The sequence below is a fragment of the Rhopalosiphum padi genome, chromosome 1 (genome assembly GCF_020882245.1).
Source record: "Rhopalosiphum padi isolate XX-2018 chromosome 1, ASM2088224v1, whole genome shotgun sequence".
NCBI classification, from domain to species: domain Eukaryota; kingdom Metazoa; phylum Arthropoda; class Insecta; order Hemiptera; family Aphididae; genus Rhopalosiphum; species Rhopalosiphum padi.
In genome coordinates, this window is record NC_083597.1 from 61,286,863 (window position 1) to 61,310,922 (window position 24,060).

General features: G+C 22.8%; 1 protein-coding gene across 3 annotated transcripts in view; it reads left to right on the plus strand.

The window, feature by feature from the left end:
* LOC132917969 (tachykinin-like peptides receptor 86C) overlaps positions 1-24,060 on the plus strand; it is a 109,881-nt gene that overhangs the window by 16,155 nt on the left and 69,666 nt on the right. For all 3 annotated transcript variants that reach the window (XM_060978994.1, XM_060978992.1, XM_060978993.1), the window contains one exon: positions 8,707-8,796. The gene's annotated coding sequence lies outside the window, so the exon portion shown is untranslated. The remainder of the gene's footprint in view (positions 1-8,706; positions 8,797-24,060) is intronic.

Genomic DNA, 24,060 nt, shown 5'->3' on the forward strand with positions numbered 1-24,060 from the left:
TACCTAGTAGTTATTATGAAATAATATGGGAGTTATTTGATTATATTTTAATATTTTTTAGAAAATTAAAGACAATTACAATTTATCACTTATAGAATATTGTATAAATACTTATAAAGTTATAAGTTGTATGGAATATATCAAAATTAAACCTATATTAAAGCAAATAGTAATAATATCATACAAAATTGATTTTTTCCTAAAATTTAATTTAAGCACTCATGTTATATGAATTTTAAAAATGACCGGATGTTAGTACATAATGCAATTTTAGATCGTTCATCATTAACAATCTATTGTACCCACCATTTTTGACCTTAAACTCATAATATATGTAAGCCATAAAGTCTAAGTTAAAAATGTAATCCAAAATTTGAATATTATCACGACTTTGTTTACCCTGTTGCCGTGTTGGTGCGTGTCGAGTTAAGTTAACGAGGTAGTACTAATATATGTATACATTATTTTTTACCATAATACTCTAACTTTTATAAATAGTTATAAACGATAATGTTTATTTTTGTTTTAATTTTTACTTTCTAAAAGGTAACTTAAAAACGTACAATAATATCAAACAAAAAACATAAAATTTTATTTTGAAAAAGAAATAAAATCCAAAAGCCCACCTATAATATTATTCAAATGTCATTATGAGACTTTAAAAATACTCGTAATTTATTGGTTCTACCATTAAGAATTTCAATAAAATGTGAGAGTTTTTGAAAAGGATCAGCAATAATAATGAAATTTCTTGATAAAAACTATGAGCGTGTCGTTTTATTACAAGATAGGATGACAAATAACCTTAATAACATTGACGATAATCGCAGATTTAATGTCCTTAGGAGTTAAATACAATCATAGTTTTACATATAAAAATTTCTCTGTTAAATTAACATTTTTTTTTTAGGATATAAAAAATAAAATATATTATTTTTTATAATTACTGACTATTATTGTATTATTACTATTATAAAATAAACAATTTTAAATAATAATGCTATAATTTTTTAATGACAATATAAAGATTAACTGTACTCACGACCTCATTGTCAGGCTAAATTAAGATTTAATATAAAATTAAATAGTTATCAATTTATAATATAACTATGTATATTAACTAGAATAATATTTAAATATACACAACTTGCATTTATATTAATACAATTTCACATTGTGTTGAATAATGAACATGCGTCATGAATAAGTACTCAATAAATACTTTAAATTAATTATAAGGTATTATTATTAACTAATAAAAAAGTTATTTTATAATCGAAATTTATGTGAGTAGTAAATGTTTTATTTGAGTAATCAAAGTAAACTATTAAATCGTGAAAAAATTACATGATGTCAAACTAGCGTAATTATTTTTTGAAAAAAGTGACAATTGTTTTTATGAAATATTCTCGTATATCACAAAATGTGAAAAAGCCGTTTCCACTTTATGAAATGGTCAATTTTTATAAAGAGATCGATTTCACGAAGTTTTTATGTCATATTAGATACTTCAAATTAAATAAAAATGTCTCAGGTTTTGTTATTTATAAAGTACTTTTTATTCATAGCTACTTATATCACTAGTAACTATTATAGTTTCATTAGTTTCAAAGACCTCTGGTATACAGATTTTAATAGTTCAAAAAGCCTTATGTCAAAAACTGCGAATGTAAAATTAATTTTGATATATTATTTAACTCTGGTTGTGCATTTCATACTGATCGTATGCAATTAGTTTATAATATTCATAAAATGTTGACTAATTGCATTAATATAGATTACAAGTATAAAATATAAACTTATATTATTTATGTACCTATAACAAATAGAAATTTAACATAATTAATATGTGGCGAAAATATATACATAAACGTTGTAGACTGACATATTTAAAATTCGAATAACATAATATTATAAGTATTTATAATAAAATAATTTTTAATCAACATTTATAAAAATTAAAACTAAATAAAAATGTCATATGTCTTTAAGTAGATAATAATAATATAAACATTTGATGATAATTTCAAGTACCTATGGTTATTCATTTTTAAATTACAGAAAAAAAAAAAATTGTCAAATTTTGAATTTTTGTAAGAATTTTTCTTGCTTTAATTTGTTAATTTTTTTCCAATTATAAAAATAAACGAATACAAACTAGATTCAATTTTCTATCCAAAATCATCCTCAAAGATGAAAATTAAATCATTTTATCGACTAATTACTTATTGCGACACGTACTAAAAAAAACATTCGTCATTGTGAAATCAATAAATTCATTACTCCGCACAAAATCTAAATTTTAGCATGTGCTAAATAATAGATTAAAATATTTATAGGACAACATACCTAATAGGTATCGTGTAATAAAATCAAAAACTATCAGCTTCACAGTTACAAAAATAAAGACGGGCGTTTGGTTAAGTTTAAATTATATGACTATAGTAAACTATTGCAATATAAAACTGGTTTTAAACAGAACCTTGAGTTATTAAGTTTTTAAGGATTACTGAAAAATGTATGTGTTTAAAATTAATGTAAATTCTAAAAATAACCAAAATAAGTTTAATCACACTTATATTCAATATTATTGACACTCGCATTAAGCCATATAAATAAAATAATTTATAAATTGTTAATTTTGAATCATAAAACAGTATTTGTTAACAAATATGAACCATTTTCAGCTATTGAATAATAATAAAAAAAAAAAATCATAAAATTAATTATTATAAATCCAGGGCGTTCTGATTCCAGTAATATAAACATTATAATATGATCATAATTCGTATTTGACATATATTATAAAAATCCCTCAAACGTATTGAATTATATTATTAATTATTTTTAAAAAAATTTTACCTAAACAATAAATATTTTAAAATAACGTAATTATTAAATAATTAAATCTAAATGAAACTTGTTTCTGATAATATGTACTAAATTTCAAGTATAATTATTTCAATTAGTCATTGAAAGATATATATATATACATTCAGACACTATACAATGTACATACAATTCTCTTTAATTTGCATAAGTTTAAGACTTCATTTGAAATTTTTGTATAATAAATTCAAAAGAATCTCAAAGTTAAATTGTAAATTATAAAGTACCAATTTATTATATTAATAATACAATTGTACTTTTTAGACGTTATACCTAAATGATGATTAGGTATTTTATTTTTGAAAATGAAATGCGATTTAAAATTGAAACACAACACTGTAACTAAATACTAATTATTATAAAATAAGTTATAAGTTATATTGAAATATGACTTTTGCATTGCTTTGTATTATTAGTATTATTTATTACTTATCATATACACTACCGAGTATGAGTGGTCACGCGCATTTTAACAAGTTTGATTGACACTATACATTTAATATAATACATATTTTCAATATTAAATAAAGTATGGTTTTCTATTCTTATTGATCATATTATATATTTATACATATATTTAAATCCAATAATACAAAAGTTGAAATCTTGAATGATCAAATATCCAAACTAATCTTGATCTTAAATATATGGTTAAAGGTTACGGCTTTAAACTATTGGTTAAGATATGTATATAAATTCAAAACAAATCAATTGTTCGAGTAATAGAGAATAAAAGTAAACTTAAAAAAGTTTAAAATTGTATAAAAAAAAAATGCCATACTAATAAAAGATTTCGATAATGTGATCTGTACGGAGTCACGTATGGTTAGAAGTATCATTTGAAATGGGTCACGTTTAGTTTGAAAATAAATTATGCATTTAAGATTTCTTTTTATATACTTTCCGGTCCATACATTACTTTTTGTACCGCACTTTTGGAGATAAATGTGAAAACGACAACTAAATGCACTTTTTCGAGCACTCTGCTAATATAAGCACGACTAGTTTATGTAATTTATAGCTAACGTTACAGTTTGTCCTAAATGAAATAAGACAAAGGATAACTTACCGTTGACATAATATACCTACCTATGTTAATTAAATAAAGTATTAAGTGATGAATAGGCATGTGTGACAACCTTCTATAAATACATGATAAGTAACCGTTATTTTATTTCGGAACATCAAAATCAATAATGATATTCCAAACCTCATACTAAAATTTTAATATATTTATTTTTACAAATGGATAAGACTTTTACAAAATTTCCCGTTTCCAATAATTAAAAGTTATAAAACAAATAACGATAACTAATTACCGTAATCACACATTAAGCGTTTTGGTAACAAATAATTCTTAAACACAAAATAATCTTAATATAAACTATAAATCATATAATAAATTAAGTTGATCCTACGTATAGTATAATTACGTTCTTGAGATATAAAATATATAATAAGTATTTATAGTTGAATTTTATAATATACAATTATATTTCACTGATGTTTAAAAGTTTTTGAACAGCTTGAAGTAGGGAAACAAACTTTTTTTAAATTGGAACCTCGTGTTTTGACTTAAATTGTTATCCGACTTACTTGGCTGTCAAAAATCAGAACATTCAAGGGTATACAAATCAAAATACATAAGAAAATATTTCACGCTTTCGATTAAATTGTATACTTGTTCAAATGTAAAACACAATAAAAATTCATCAAAAAAAAAAAAAAAAAATGGAACATAAAAAAACAAAATTGATAAACATTAAAGATATTATTATTGAATATAAAGAAGTTTAAATAAAAAAATTTTAAATCCTTCAGATACCTATATGGATTATAACTAATTAAATTTAAAATGTTAATTATTATTGGTGAAATAAAATGTTGAAATATTATAATACTGAATAATTTACGTTAATTTAAAAATAAAAGCCAATATATTATGTACTTAATTATTATTATTCGATATTATAATGAATAAAGTAATAACCAATGAGTAAATAAGTATTATAGGTAGATAAATTATATTTAATTTTTAATTTTAAAAACTATAATTTGTCTATCATTGGTCTGTTGTCGATAAATTGTTATTTTATTTTTGGTCATCATCTTTAAGCTTAATTACTTTTTCTATGTAACAATTTATTTCAATTGATATTGTTTCAAAACTAAATAAGTCTGCACTTTGGATATACGTTATAAAGATCAGACATTATGATGAAAAAAAAAATTAAACTGAAACTTATTTATTTTATGAAATAACATAACTCAACCATGTATTTATATTCCATATACAATTTTTTTACAACATTAAAGTCTTCTCCGTTCATAAAAGTCAAAATACTTAGTAAATTTACTTTTAACCTTTTTAATTAACCTACATCGTTAAATACTTCACACGCTGCATTTTAATACAAGATATAACAAAATGTTAAATCCATAAAAAATGGGCAAACAATTTATAATTAAATATATTTTTTAAATAAAATAAACAACTTCATCATGAAGTGCCTTTATACATATTATATTATAGTAATATTTTATAATTATGCATAATTACTTATAAATAATTATATTATTTAAAGTAAATGTAAAGGTATAATATAGTATTATAGTATAATTCTGAAGTAAGTACATATAGGTACCTATGTATTATGTAAAAATTGTATTTTTATTTACTATATTCTATTTAAACATAAATTTAATACTTTTCTAGCTTAATTTTAAAATGATTTAAATACTTAAAAATTGCATACTTTGTATACAGATAGATAGTATGTAAAAAAAAAACTACTGATTAATTGAAAAGAAAATATTGAAGTTTTGCCCTATTATATTTGAAATACAATAAATCTACATCTTCCTAACCCACGTTTTTTCTTCAGTTTTGCAAATTATAGTTAACTATATAAAAACTTCTAAATTAATTTATTAACTATTTTGTATTTCATTATGTATTGATACACCTCATAGGGTATTATTAAAATAGGTATCAAGATATAAAGGTTGACATTAATGTATTATATTATGTATATAATATATTATAAATTATTACTTTAATCTAATATATCAATATATAACAATAAATTACCCGCTTCGATTTGAATCTGTCAAAGTTTATTGTGCAACAGATTAACACGATAGTGTTAACGATATCAGTTGTATTATTTAAACACAAACATTGACGCTATAATATGATCATTTTACTTTCATAATTTTTATATTAATATTTAATTATTATTATAACTACTAAATAAAATTATATTGTTTGACTTAAATTTAATGTTATACTAAACCCTATTTAATATTCTCCTTGAAAATATAAAATTGTAAGTACTTAATACAAAATATTATGATATAAAATATATAGATACGTACACTGTTTTAAAATGTTCGATAACACAATATTGCTAAAAGATAACAAATTAATTCAATTAGAACCAGAAAAATAACTCCTTACTACACGTTTGAGTTTTACTTTTATTGGTCGATGAACTGTATAGCAAATGACTTGTAAAATCGGGTTTTATTTATAAGTAATGGTAATAAAAATATATAAAAGTAAATAAATAGAAACAACTAGTAAATATATATATTTTTTTTACATCTAAGTGTCACACATTTTATCAATATTAATAATATGTATATGAAAACACATTTCAAACGTATATTTATGGATACCTTAAAGTATTTTAGATTTGTAATTAATTGTAACCAAGCTATTGGTTTTACAATAATGTGTTTTATTATAATTATTTTTTTGAAAAATGGATAATTATTTGGGTGGTTAGAACAACCTAAAAGTTATATTTGCACACGGTATACATTCCTGAAAATTGGATATTATGCAAGTGAATCAATAACAAAAAGGTCCATTTATTCCACAAGGGAATAGTCAAAATTGCTTCGTTCCAAATTATGTGAAAACAATTGCCCTCAAATTTAATATTATATATAAAAACGCTATACAACAATTTTAGTAAAAATATGTATAGTTAATCAAATATCTTAAAGTTTAACGTCAGTTTTATTCACAAAAAAACTACGGATTTTTTAATATTGAAAGAGTCTACGTAAACACTGCAAAAATAAGTAAATATATATATATATATAATATTGACAATGTCAAGTCTAAAAAGTTTGAAAGTTTCTAAATTTGGAGTTGAGTTCACATAGAGTACCATTTGTATAATATTATGCAACAATAAAGCCTCGACATAAATAGCGGATTTCTACGTTTTCGAGATACACTGTTTGTTTATGAATACAAATAGGTATTTATCGAACAATATATTTTATAGTCGCAATAATTATAAGTTATAACATAAATTATACGTTACTAATTGGTTAACCATAGGTAGCATATGATTTAATACACGTGTATTTATTCAATTCGTTTCGTTGTTTCGTTTAATTTAGGAATAACATTCTATTTATAAAATATATTATGTATATTTATATTATTACTCAGATCAAAGAACCATTATATTTTAGTATACATATACAAATACCCATATTAAACACACGTATTTCGTACGTGTTTTGCTGTCGTAATTCCCTAAATACAAACAAAAACTCGAATCAGTGATACAATTCGTCGAGAACCACGCGAAATCCTTATTGTTATTTATACTTTAAAAAACAGGCCTTTTCTATGTGCCAAGTTTTTTATGACAATATCAAACTTTTTTACAAAGTTAAAGTTGTTCTAAATACTTTCCTGGATGTCCTCGCATCGCCCATTTTTTGATTTTTGTCTGCGGAAAAGAAAGGAAGGGATATTGTATTGTATTTAAATGTTATGGTTTTTCACAAATTTATTTGAATAATTTCACAATTTTTTTTTCAGTGAGTTATTAAATAAAAAATAAAATGTAGTATATATTTTATAAATAATTATATTTTAGTTCAAATTTGCGTACGGACGAAACCGGAAACTTTAGCTAGTATAATATAGAATATTATATTCTAATACAATCCTAAACTTATCCAAATTATTCTGAATTAATATTCAGAATATTTATTAATTTATTAATTGTTTATACAGTTATACAATTTTTAATGCATAATAAATTATCAAAACACTACATTTGTAGTACATGATATATTTTACTTAAGAATATTCAACTAAAAATGTCTATTATCATTTAAATAAGTAAAATTATTTTTAAAAAATGTTTACGATATAGGTAGGTGAGAAGAATTAATATGTGTAATATACGTCTTTTTATTGTTTCTAATACTAAGGTTTAGTTTTAAACTGAAAAAATACTATTTTTATTACTAAACGTTTTACTAGTTTAATTAATTTTACCTAACCTAAACCCATCCATGACACATAAGACAATCATCTACATACGTCACTCGTTGACTACATAATTAATTCACCACTTGGAGCATACCTAAATGTTATAATAATTCAACATGCCATTGCGTAGATGGTTACAGCAATACAGCGCCGTACGAGAAAGCTCATTTTTCGTGTTAAAGTAGACGAGTAGAGAGTTCGTTCACTAGCATTGTTATATACCATACTCCTGAATATATTATAATAATTACCTACTTCAGCATTAAAAGTGCTATTGCCACACTTTTTGAAATATCATGGTTCTTCATCAGGTAATATTGATTATACCTGGTATCTTATTAATAATAATACTATATAATGTTATATTCCATTACTAGAATAATAGTGTTTTAGAAAAACTACTCCCAACCAGAAATATATAATTAATATGAATAATTTTTCAATAAAGTTTTATAAAAATGAATGTATAAAAAATAAATAATTGGATAAATTCAAATTATATGTTTCAGGATTCATCTCAAAAATTACAAAAATAAAATCTTTGCGTGACGTAACAAGTAAATATCTTCGTATACTCGTTGTTGCCGTACACTTTATTGGTAATTATTTATTATTATTAACATGTATTTTTCTTTATGTAGATAATAGATAACTTAGTAAACTAGCAATTGACTTATCATTTACAACAATTAATTATTTATGAATACCTGTTCTACAATGCTTGTGTATTTTACACTGTGATAATTAGTAACTATACCTATTAAATTACTAATTGCTTACCATTTATGTCATTGTTGAATAAACTGATTATGACTGACTTGTGTTCATAATTTTTCGATATAATCTCAAAATATTTTACTTGTAATCATGTCTTAAAAGATGTGTTTCTAGCTGATTATACATTATATAATATTTATCTTAAAAGGTATATTATAAAAAAAATTCTATGACGTTTATAAGTTGAGTCTATTTGAAACTTTCTCATGCCTTGACAATCGACTTAATTCTTGAGAAATTACTCTTTCTTCTTTTATGATTCTCGATCTTGTCTCATCTGTTAACTAGGATTCAGCTACGTCAATAGACTTTTCTTGACATTCCTAAAATTTGAGCTTCTATTAAATTTGTGTACTATTTTCTTTTATCGCTTCCCTTTTTCTGTATTGTCCATATTTACTAAGGTCGCTTCATTTGGTAAACGTGTAGGTTCAAAACTTGACCATTTACTTCTATTTTAAAAAGACGTATACCCGATTCGCGTTTTTTATTTAACTATTATAAAACCCTTTTATCCTTTCCTCGAGTATAGAATTTAATTAGCACTTTTGTCGTACCTCTTTTGTCTATCAGTCATCTGTATAGTTCTTTTGATTCATTCTTAGTAAGATCAATCCGTATACGTAAGCTTCTTTTTAGTAGGATTTGTGATGTACTACACGCTGTAGTCATGGTCATTATTTTTTGATTCTGCATCAAAAAACGAAATAGTTTAGTGTATAGATCAACTTGTGACTTATTCGTTAGTCATTGTTTTAGGGTTTTTATTTACCGTTTGATTTTTACTTGGCTGTTTGTAACTATATGTGCTGAGATGAAAATGTACATTGTTTTTTTTTATTGAATATACCATTAGATATACATCTGAAAAAATAAATTTATATAATAATTACTATTATTTGGTATAATATATTTTAATATATCACATTTATTATTAGATTATTTTAATATTAATATATTTTTTAGCTTTATTAACGAATAAATTGGTATTACGATGATTTGTTAACAGTAAGATATATAATATAGATTATATTTTATCGTCTAGTCTAGTATATATCTGAAACTACTTAAACTCTCTTGGCAATAGCCCGTTTATAATCTCAATGGATGCCAAATCAAAAAAGTAAAGTTGAATTAATCCATATCCTACTACATGGGGTACGGTAATAACAAGATCTATTGATATATCTTGTTTAAACTAATGTTATCTTGAAATATACAAAAATGTACTTCTATAAAATGAACATGCTGTTTGTATTTATTTTACTATTGAACTATTGAAATATGAATTATTTTGTATTTAATTTTCAAGTTTTCGAAAATTAAATGTCAAATGGTATAAAACAATATATTGATATATTATGTATTTATATATTAATTAATATTATATGTGGCTCTATCCAATTTATATTAGCATGCACTTAGATAATTTCGTTTCAAGATAATACGTATCTGTGATATTTATTTATATTTATATAAACCAAAACAGAAAATTGATAATACTTTATCTGAAATTTAACACAATGATGATGAAATTGTAAACACAACGACGTGTTTTCATCAAAAAATGTTTGATATCATATCTACCTGTTGGTCGTCTGGGGTGTTAGAGTTATTATGAAAAAAAAAATTGAAGTCCACGTTCTAAAAGCATGGATATTGATTTTCCATTATAATCCAACTACAGTGCACTGGAGACACTTTTAACTATTGTTTAAAATCAACAATTTTACTACAAGTATGCTCTGAAGAAAATAAAAGAATACGCAATATCATAGCCTATTGTAGTCAAAACGCAAAAAATGTATACTCGAAGAAACGATATAGTTATTCGTTACTGGTATTATGTATATTCATATACACTGTACAAGGCATATAGAGGTATATATTATATCCCTAGCCACGGTTACAATAGATTTAAAAATATTTGCTTGTACAGTCATAAAAAAATATTTAGATAAGGGTTCATTTTTTTGGCTTAACTTAATAATATTTAAGCTATGTTTTTAAAAATGAATTTAGCGTAAAAAAATAATTCACTTTAGGGGCTATATTAGTTTTCCTAATAAGCCTATTCTATGAGAGATTACTTTAACATTTTACCAGTTTTTATTTTAAGAGTTTATATTAATACTATTACATATAACATATTTCTCTGATGCTCAAAATGTAAGCACCACATTCCTTGGCATCAAGTTGGTAAATGCTAATTCAAACAAACTGACAATGACAAAGCTTGAAACAATTATTTAATCCATTATTGTACTCTGTATAGTCGTACATCATAATATATTATAATATTATATGCATATAAGTCTTATTACTCTTATTATAACTTTGGGGAAATTTCATTATTTCACATTACCTTCTAATTATATAATATCCAATCAAATATAAACTGTAATCAGAGTTCATTGAAAAATTAAATATTGTGAACTTTAATAATAATAATAATAAATACATTTTAATTTAACCAAGAAAAATATTTTACAACAATATGATTGCTATTTGTTATTCGAATTATTAATAAATATTTTAAAATAAGAATAAAGGTTGAATCCTAGTACATACTTCACATTTGGTAAAGTAATAATCAACACTTGTAGTTTGTATTCAATTATTTATTTATTGTATTTAAACAGGTATTACCTTTTATGAAGAAAAAATAATATCCATAAGCTTCTATTATACACAATATTTTTTACTTCTAAATTCAGTTTTGCGATTCCGAATGGCTTACTATAACTTCAGTCCTTACCAAGTACAGCTTATTTTCGGTTAAGGGAAAGCGTACGGTTCCAGATGTTTGCCATTTACGATTTAGCATCGTTAGTTATGATTTAACTTTGGTGTAAAACATTTCATTAGAGCATTAAACCAGCTAAGTTGACTTGATGAGACTTCCTATCTGTACAATACTATTATTGACAGGTTATTATACCGCCATCTTTCTTATTTATGTTTTTGACTTTTGGAAACATAAGTTTTGAATAAAATGATAAAACTGATTATTTTTTGACAGATATACTAAATAAATATTGCAATGGATTGACCAGAATTTTTAGTTTTAAGAAAATTCAAAATACTTTACACTTGCCCTATAAAAAGTGCTTACCCTAATTATAAAATTAACAACATTTATTATTTTGTTATAATGTACATATAAATTATACTGTTTACGATTTTAGCTTATAATAGTAAATAAATATTGTATAATGTATACATATATAGATAGTTGTTTCTTATGCATGGTTAATAACAAAATATTATACATAAAATTATTAACTACCAATGAGAATGAAAACTAAGATTTAATTTATAACATTTACAAGTTACATAGTGTTTGAAAAATAAACACATATTTTATATTTTTTTGATTAGTAATTCAATTACGAAAAACGTATCACTGTGTCTAGGTACTTATATTCTTTGTATATTATAAATACATTAGTAATGTTGGTTTATTTAATATACACGATATTTATATACATAGTATGCAATGCACAACTGTGTTGTTGTATATAAAGTTCATAGTAAAACAAGGTTTCACATTTTAAACATTAATAACGTTCCTATATTTAAAATATATTAACCATGTCTTGAATACTAGAAAATAGTCGTATTATCTATAATTAATATTAATTATTATTTTGTTTTTTATTAATCAATTTTGAAACTTTAACCATAAGTACATTTATTTACTTTATGACAAATGTTCAGTTTAAAATGAAGTTTTAAACACTAAAATCGAAATAATGTCAATATTTCATTAATAAAAACGTATAAACATACAAGTATACAACGTCTACTAACTATAATTATAATTCCAGGTTTTAAAAAGAAAATGTTCATGTTTTTTATACAATTGACCTAAAAAAAAAAAAAAACATTTTGGTAATTTTCTTTATAAAAGTTTCCGAATAAATCAATATATTTTGTATGTAAAAAGGAAAAAATCTTATGTACTACTGTTAAATTGCTGTCAAATAAATTTCACCTTTTTAAGTATATACAAATTGCATAAAATAATATCTTTGTATCTTTATTATTACGTTTAAATGAATGTCACAATGATTGTGTTTTGATTCAGACCAACATTTGCACATATTATTCTTAGTCTAAGAAGATTTATGAAACTTTTTATTCTCTAGAATTATTAAATATGTCTGTACTGTGACGTGTTTAAGGAGAATGATTTAGAGGAAAAAAATTTAGACTATGATGTTTGCACCTGGTGTCCATAGGGTGTGTGAACAAACAAACAAAAAATGTGATGATTAAGTATGTTTCATATAATGTAATATGTACTGGATAAAAATATATATTATATATGATTCTCTACCAACAAAAAATCTTAACATTGTTTAAAAAGGAATAAAATTCAATTTTTAAAAATATATTAGAAAAAAAGTTTCCTTCTCTGAACTTTTTATATGTTACTATCTCAGCCCATTAAATTTTAAATCCAATTAAAAGTCTGACATATAATAACTACTAGTATTTTATTCAGTAAATACTAAATTATACTATATTATGCATTATTATAACTATATAATATATGCATATAGGTTTAGTTACAATCATTAGAACATACAGCTTCTAAAAACATTATGATTAGAATGTACTTCATTGTTTTTAAATTCTGAGCGGAGCGATGTATGGTTTTATAATGATGTGTAGTTTTCTTTTTTACTTACATACTTTATAATATATTTTATTTTCAATAAAAACTGAAATAATAAATTGTATCATATGAAACTTAAATTTACTTAGATATTAACACAATTTTATTTTAAATACAAGTATGTATTTTTTCGTCTTACCTTTATATTTTTTATTATATAGTTTATTGTTCAAATTAGATAATTAAGATCGTATATATAATATTAGTGATAATTGCATTACATCTTTTCTATTCGATTCTAATATTCATAGATTATAAAAGAGAGTTTGGACACTGGATTTTCACATGATTTAAGTCAAATAAAATGTGTTCATAATATTGTCGTTTTAATTAATTTAATTATATAATAATTAATTAATTAATTAATTAGCATTTAATTCAACAAAAATGTAAAGATTCAACAAAAAATCATTGAATTCTATAAATATATAATTTTGGCAACTTTTATTTTGACATAGACCTTTTAGGTAAAGAAATAATAATTAAATATGAATAAATGAATAAAATTATTTTATAAATCATATATTACAATATAAAAAAAATTACTTTGACTGTGTTTAAAATGTATTTGTAACCGTTATTATCTGAGTATACTTGGGTTACGTAGAAAAAATGAATTTAAAAAATATGTGCACCTAATTTTTAGATTATAGGATATTCCATAGATTATTTCAAATCATAAAAAATTACTGATAGATGATACAACTGAATGAATGTATTAATGAAAAAATATGGATAATGCATAAATGTTAAAATAACTGATAATGAAAAATATTTAAAAATTAATTCCTATCATTAATTACTATAAAAACAATTAATCACAAAATAAAACAAACTCCAAAATTACAATAATATATTGAATGAAATATTTTCAGATTTCCGATTATCCAAGACGTTTGATTCTCAATTTAAATAATTCGAATGTTTTCAAATAATCAATTGTGTTAATTGAGTTTTCAATGTATAATTTTTTTAAAGTTTTATAGACGTTACAAGTCTCAATTAATTTGGGGGCATGGTCGTGTTATGATTTAATTGAATACCATAGATTTATAAATAAACTCAACACACAGGATTTAAGCGTTGTGTATAATATGTAGTCCGCAATCATTAACTAATGTAAAACCTACTGACTTAACTACTGTTAACCTAACTTAGGGAGAAGCTTATAGAAATAAGAAGAACTAAATTATTGTTAAATTGATTTTAAGTTTTGAATGGAACTATAATATTTATTATATTATTGAGTTTACAACGATATGTGATTTTTGTGTGTATGTCACCACTTTTTGAAACATCAAAAAATGCTCTATTCGTCGATTTCGATAAATTTTCTGGTAAGAAATTGAATCTAGTATGTACTATATGAGGTTAAAAGTGATTAATTTGAAATACTTTTTTCAATAATTGGGAAAAGCAAAAAAAATCGATTTTGTTATTTTGTGGAAATTAAAAACTTCCTACCGTATATACTCGTACCCTATTACGGTTATAGACAGGATAATATATACAAATAGCAAAGTAAGTTATTAATGTAATACAGGCCAGTGAAGCGATTGTACCGAGACTACGTTATTATCATTGTGAATTATAATAAAATGCCACAAGAATGAAGTACAATGGTTTACTTCTACCGTGGTATTGGTGAAGATGTACCTACGTATTGTTAAAGTATATACTTTGTCTAGTATGTGTATGTTTCTATTTCTGTTTTCTAAGTGGAGAAATAGGAATATATCTGTTCCGCCATCTGCTGGGTTTTCAACGAGAGTTTTAAATTTTTTATATGGAATTACCCAATTGGAGGAATGTTAAAAGTCAGCGTTCTTTTTATTTGATCATTATTTTTTTCGAACAGAAATGGGTACCTACCTAATATAATATATTCATTTTATAATTAAATAATACAAATATTTTGTATGATTAAGATGTATAATTACACATTTGAACATTTTCCTAGTTAATAGCACTTTGGGAAAATAATCCCCCCCTCATATTTGTTCAAATTTATAGAACAAAAATTAATTTAAAAAAAATACACTTAGAGCATAAATATGTGTATTTGATGTGTGTATAGAATGAATATTTTTATAATAAATAATACAATGTAATTCAAATAATTTAGCATCGAAATTTTAAGATATTCATTTGAAGGAATCCATAGTTCAAAATCATATTATACTTTACTTGTTTTCATCTAATATAAATATGTATATATATGTTGAATTAATTGTAACTCAATTTGACTTAATAACACATTAAAACTAAAATAAATAGCTTCATACTCAAATAAATATTTAAAAAATACTCGAGGCTTAAAAAATGTGTTATGAACAATGTATAACTATCACGTTGACATGAATAAATGTATACTTGAACTGCGCTTTTATTATTATACCTGGTCGCTTAATAAACCAGCTAAGTAAAATGAAAGAATATACATAAATATTTTGCAGTTTAATTTTAAAACCATTTTGTACATATACTTAAAAGAATGTAATAAACTGAGCTAAAAAGCATATATTATACTTAAATCATGTCTCTGTATTATAATATGCGTACAGTGTACATAGATCTATCTATGTAATATGCAGTGTGAATATTCAAAACTAAGTTAGAACATATAAATTTTAACCTTAGCTACTACGAGCTACGGTTTTCTTATACAAACAGAATTTTAAATCAAATTACCTATCTACTGTTGTACACCACCATTCACCATATTTTCTTTTTCTGGTATATGAATCATCTGACATATTTATTTAATCATTCAAATTCATTTTTAGTGTAAATCGCATTTTTGCTCTTTTATATTTTAAATCAAATTATTTAAACGTCGACGTATGCTAGACGTGTAAGTCATTTATTTATGAACTTTACAAAATGAGAAACCGTCAATTTAACATGATCTAGAGGTTTCCTTTAAAAAAAACTCTTCGTCATCATTCGTAAAACATGCAAAACATGTCCAACCTTAACTTACACTTCTTAAAATAATATCATTCAGATTCAGTCATTTACAAATATGTTCAAAAGATTATAATTACAAAAACATATTTATCAATATTTTTTTATTTTACTTTAGTTTATAATAATTTATATATTCTAACTAAAAATCTACTAATCGAAAATATACAATACGCTATGATTTACAGGTATAATATGTGATATACCTTGTCATATATGTGAAAAAAAGCAGCCAAAAATCAACATTTTATATATATTTAGTTTAATTTGTCATATACTATCATAATAGAGTGTATAATAACTAAAACGATAAAATAAACATTCAGCGTAAAGTAATGTATAATAAACTATAAACTATAACCACTACAATGTTACTAAATTTGTCTAAAATTAATAATTTAACAACTATATCTAAAACATGATTGTGTAGACTTTCTATACTCTATTATATTATTCTAAACTGATTAAATTATTAATACGTCAAGTTATGTTTAATGTTTACGTATGTGTTTATTAATTTTCACTTTATAGAAGTTCAATTTATAATAATGTTAAAATAGTTTATTTTCAATGTTCATTAAATGGCTAAGTTTATTGTATTTATTTATCGAATTTCTGTAAATATTTTGCTTATTTAAGTGAACTCCAATATTACAAAAGAAAAAATAAATAACACAAATTAATATTTATCATTCAAATTAAATTAAATTTTTAAATGTTTGCAATAATTTACTTTCAAAATTGTCAAGATATTCTAAGTCTCAACTTTATATAAATAAATGTCATAGTCATTTTTTTTTCATAAAATGTATAAATCATTTATAACCATTAAAAGTAATCTAACATTTAACATCAAAATATTTTAAAATATAAGACACAATATGTTTAGCTCAACGAGGCACTTAACAATATGATATTTCATGTAAGATCAACAATTTTATTATTAGTTACATAAAATAAAAATCTTGGTCGTAAAATCCTTCTTTTTATTCTTATACATAGTCAATTTATATCTTCCAATTTTGGTAAATAGCAGCAGCTTAAAACGATTAAATACCTGAAACTAAATAGATATATTATATTATAATATTTAATGATTATTCGTGAATATTAGTTATTACTACTCTTGAATACCTGACTAGATCAATATAATTTAGGTAAATATCTTGAACATAAATCCATTGAATATTTTGTGAAATTAGTTGATATTAGATTGAAGTAGGTACCGAAGTTAAATAAATTACAATCTTGAGAATGTTATTACGTTTTAATATTAATACCCAAGTCAGATTAGGTATAACCAAACAATAATAAATGTGGTAGTAATGAACAATCAATAAAATGCGTTAATATTTATTATTTTATTATAATATATATCTATATCAATAATAAAAATAAAAGTATCTACCCGTTGTGAATAACCGGTGATATTTATAACGAAACAAAAATATATTGAATCAACCTCTTTAATGTACCTAGTTTATAATATGTATATATATTTTTATATTATTAAACCTTTTATTTTTTTAGTCGTAATATAACCTTCTAAAAATAAATACATTCACTACTATAACCAAACATTGTTTTCCATGTGATTGTTTAAAACTTCCAGTTGGTGATATATAAACTCCTAAAATACTCCTACATGGATAACCAATGTATATCTTAAGCAATGTTTCTAACTTAAATCCTAATCATGAAGTGATTAAACTTATCGATCGAGGAGTGGATTTAATGGACACACAACGCATTCACCATAAATCAAAATCTAGTTAAAAAACATTCAATTTTTTTTTTAAAGATATTAATATCGAAGCCCTTTATTTTTAATCACTATATATACTATAAATTAACAGACTACAGAGATTTTCAACATTTTAAGTACCTACAATAAAATAAAATTATACTTTGTGTATATTAATTCAATGATTTATTGACTTGATTTTAATTTTTAAGTTATGAGAAATAAACTAATGTGTATGTTTTTTGGTAGAAATATTAATCAAAATATTTCGAATTGACCTCAGGTAGTACATAACTAAGCTAATTTTCAGGATTCCATAAGAATATAAAACCATAAATTCAATAAACAAAAATATATTCAAAACCCTAACACATAAATTCTTTTTATTAGAATTTGAAATTGTTAAGACGTGTTATAAACACTATAGTAAACTGAGCTTTACTCGGTGTTATTTTTCAAATAGGACATTTTATCGTTGATTTAAAATCTATAGTTATAATAATATTTTACAATCTTTTCCTGGATTTGTGACTTTGTGTGAGTGAAAATATATGAATACCTAAATAAAAACTCAATAACCAGTTAAAATAGTTGCGATTACTACTAATAAATGTATAATATTTACTTTATTTATCATTGGCATGGAAAACATTTTTTTTATTAAAAGATATAAATAAAATAAATATCAAAAATTGTATACTTTTTTGTTGAAGTTTAATAATAATAAAAGATAAATATTTTCTACGTTTTTTTTAAATATATTATTTGCTTATAAATGGTATGTAGTTAATAACTATAATTTTTCATTAATTATTTTTCATGTTTCATAAATTTAATTAAATCATCTCAATTTTCAGTATTTAAACATAATAACGTATAATACGTTATAAAAATATTAAGTCATCTTTAAGCAATTTTTATAGTTATTTCTAAACCCACTATTCATCCAATTATAATATGCAGTTATTGTTTTCACAGAACTTTTAATATTACACATATTTTTTGAATAATAAAACATAAATAATAAATTATCGTATTGAAATTCTGTTTAAAAACAAAATGAAATATAGATGCTAATCGAACTCCAAAACAAATGGTGATAAAAAAAGAAAAATGATAAGTATTAAATGAAACAAAATATTATTTAAGTTAAAATTATTGTTTAATGGAGCTGAAACGTTTGTTTATGAGCAATCGTAGTTTTTGTGAATGAGTAAAAACCATGTACTAATGAATGCTAAAACAGATTTTATGTATCATGAATAATAATAAAAACTACAATATTTTCTATCAACACTTCATATCAGTGGTTTATTATGCTGAAACCTCAATAATGAGAATACATTTAACTTGAGACATGTAAAATATGCATAACTCATATCAAATAAACTTATTATTATATTCATGTAATATACAATAAACAGCTATTCCGAATAATCTAAATTATAATATAATGGTCACTTTAATAATCTCTCTATTTTATACAGTATTATATTGTTTATTTTCTTAGTTGAGTTTCTAATTATATTACTTAATTTTAGCTTATCGTTATTTTACATACAGTTTTATCGATTGCATAACCAGTGGTAGATCTAGTATTTTTTATGTTGTGTAGAGATGCAGAGTATTTGTTTTCCAGGAAGCAACATTCCAAGACGATGCTATAACACACTAGCACCACCCTCGATCAGAGATCAGCACCTGTAAATAATGTTCAATTTCGGCTATGTTTGAGTTCTTGAGGATTGTATCTAGATAAATATTTAAGAGGCTTGATGGTCCCGTTTTTTGTTTGTATACAATTATATTATCACAATATTAATTACTTTTATATTATAATTATATTTAAGTCTAGCGTATACGGCTATAATAATATATTATGTTTATTTGCAATCCCTTATTACTTTCCAACCCACTAAAATTCGACACCTGTTTCGCGTAAATGAATAAGATGTGTGATGTAAGGTACATCAACGTATGTCACACCAATTTTTTTTTTGTTTCCTATTTCATTTAATTAATTAATTTAATTACTCATAAAATTAATTATTATAGTTGAATACTTTGATTTAAAATGACGGAGAGGTACGCAATTGTTATTGATATTTGTCTTAGTTAATAAATAATACTATTTATAAATAATCGATTTTATTGGATAACACTTATTAGCAAAATAATTTAAGTAGGTATATACAATATACATATATAGTATAAAAATCAAATAGTAAGTAAATATACTTTATACTTAAGAATTAAGACTATGTATAGCAGTATATTGTTTTGGTGGATAATACGAGTTAGACGATTTGGGATATTATATTTTAAACTGTTGTCGCATTCAGGAATTTGCCCTTAAATTATCTATTATTTGGATTTAATAACATTTTATGTATGTTATAACACAAAATATCATCTATATGGAATGTGTGGTGAACTAATTACAGACTTGAAAACCACAGAATATGTCAAAGAGAATACATTTAATTTATCATCTGGTTAAATTATATATGATATGCCATATTTTTTTTTTTACATTATCAAAGTTATTCATGAAATTTCTTATTAAATATAAACAATACTGAAAGTAAAAATATTACCTAAATATGATATTGTCAAAACGTGTCGTCTATGGACTGCTTCATTTACTTTCTTCGTTATCGTTTAAGGCTATTTTTGAACATGTACAAAATATTTAATTCAAATAAAGAATAATATATAAATAATACAAATATATTTACTTGTTTTAGGCTATCGATACTCTAAAAAAAATTTAAATTAAATTTTTTTTTCGTTATTTTCTTTTCTATAAATATCAATAAAATTATTAAAAACAGTTGAAATATTTTAAAATGTAAAACACGATTCTCATAATCTTATGTTATGTGTATTTAAAAATATTGAAAATTTATAGAAACAGTTTTTTACAAAAGTTTGAGTTTTGAATGTTGATGAAACCTATATAATAATTAACAATTGAGGTTAGTTTTTTATAAATTAAAAAATATTATTATATAATACGCACTTAAAAGTTTCATCCCATACCTATATTTTTTAACTTATAAACTATTCACAATAATATTTTACAAATTTTTATTCTAATTCCAACCTAATTATAACACAATCCTTTCACTCTGTTACATGACCAGTTCGTTGGTATAGACTCACTGCAGTTAATACTAGTTAGTAATATTGTATTTAATAATATTATAATGATGACTATAATATAACATATGCAATTTATTTTAATAGAAAATTAGTTTAACCTACCGTATTACTATGAGAAAAATAAATTACTATAGCAATATAAATGTTGAAGGTATACACAAAAATAAATGAAGATTTGTATGGGGCGTAAATACTTGGAAACTACTGAATTAATTGGTACCAAATTTTGAACACATATTTCTTGAGATACGAGCAGTTGTTTGATAGTTTTGGGTCACAAAATTTGGAAAATGTTTTTATATAACCATATAGGATGGCTATCGATCATGGAATTATAATAATAATAAAAGAAAAATTTAAAAGTAAACTATCCAACCCACTATTCGTTGCTAGAAGATTTTTTTTTTTTAATAAATTAAAGTAGTAGTGAATTCAAAATACACAACTAAAAGCAAATTTATTTTTACTGTAATATATTAGAAAAATTAATTTTAATTTTATGAAATAAAAATATTTATATATTAATCAATATAATTCTAACCTAATAATATTGTATTTTGATGCATTCCTATTCTAAGGTTTAGATAACGTATAACGTTTTAGTAGAAATTTGAATTATACTACACGTAATGTTACAATAGACAATGCTAATTTTGTACTAAAACATCACAATATTCATGTATCCTATTGTTACTAAGAACTATTTACATACTGAGTGTGAAGAAGACAATAGTGACCAACCTTGAACCTGAGTCCGCGAATTCGGTAAGGATTATAGTATATTATAACTTTCGTTGCATTACGTGCTTGGTGAACTGACCATAGGAATTCCGGTCGAATCAACTGCAAGGTCATCGTCATAAACTTTCAAGGAGAGAATTCTTGCACACGGCATTATATAAAATCCGTAAGTTTACCAAGCGTATTTGCTTAATGGTCCACTCGATATTTTCATACAGTTATGTTTGTGTTTAAAAACCCAAGAATACAAGTGCTCGTTGTCAAAGTACAACTTTTAGGTGTATCCCTATATAAAAATAAGACGTTTAATATAGTTACATTTAGGATTTTATTTAAAGTGAATAGGGACAGTTATTACCATAATTTTTTCAAGAAAATAAATAGGTATAACTATAACTGTCCAATATTAGAAAGACAAATATTTATACATTAAAACTAAATAAAAATAATGTAAATTTGATCGTTTACATTTTTCGACTATTAGGTTATTACCAATCTATTCCTGTAAATATTAAACGCATTATTTTATGAATTATCACATATATTAAAAATACAAACTGTAAAAATGTAAAAATATAATTATATTAATTATAAAACAACCCCGTTTTTGGTTAAAATGATAAATATTAACATACAAAATGCACTTCTACTTTAATTCATTGTATTTACAAAGTTTTAATATTTATTAAATAGATTATAATAATAATAGATTTATATTTTATTAATAAGCTTACTTAATTAGTTTCATAATAAAATAAAATGCTATATCGCAGTACATAATGTTCGTATAATGTATATTTTTCAAGTTTTTAAATAAAACATTAAATATATTAAGATTTAAGAGTTTAACTTTTAAAATAATAAATATTATAAGTACTATATTATATTAAAAAGTACAGTACTTTATATAATAACAACAAAAGTCTCGAATTTTGATACTAGAAAATTTAATTAACGGAACTAAAAATAAATAAAAATATTCCTCATAAAAAGAATCATTTTTTCCAATCATTTTAAAGTATAAATATTATAATACAAATAACTAAATATACATATGATTTATGTTAATTAACAAAACAACTATGTTTTTTTTAACATACTGTTAATACAGTTATGATTATTATTTTATTTAAGTACTAGTTTATTCAAAAATAGTAATATTATAAGTTATAATTATAATTTATAACATTCATAATCAATAACCCTAGTAAAATGCACATGAAATTCCTTTAAAATGTGTTTATACTGTTGTATTATGTTTTAAAATTGAAACAATTTTAAATTAAATATATAAAAACTAAACAAATTAAAATGAAAAATGAAATCAAGTTTCACTGTCATTAAAAATAAGATATATTTATATTTTAGATTTAAAGCCAAACAAAAAATCTTTTGATTCTAAAGTACTTAATGTTAAACACAGTTATGAAATATTTTTCTAATTTCATTTTTAAATCTAAAATTAGCCAGTGAATTCGTATTCTAAAATGTCGTTTTATAAATAAACTCGTAATAATATAATATTATTATTCATTTTTTAACATAATTATATTTTATTTTTGTCAAAAAATTAAAAATTAATTTCATATATTATACATAGTTCAAAAAATTCCAAAATATTTTGAAAATTATACCACGTTAAAAACGCTAGTATAAATATTTTTTAAAAATGCATGATTGCCATGATTTATGTTTATTTGTTTATTAATTACAATATTAGAATATTATTAATATGTGTCTTTTGTAAAAAGATTGTTCTTGCAATATTAAAGTTTCTGTAATTTA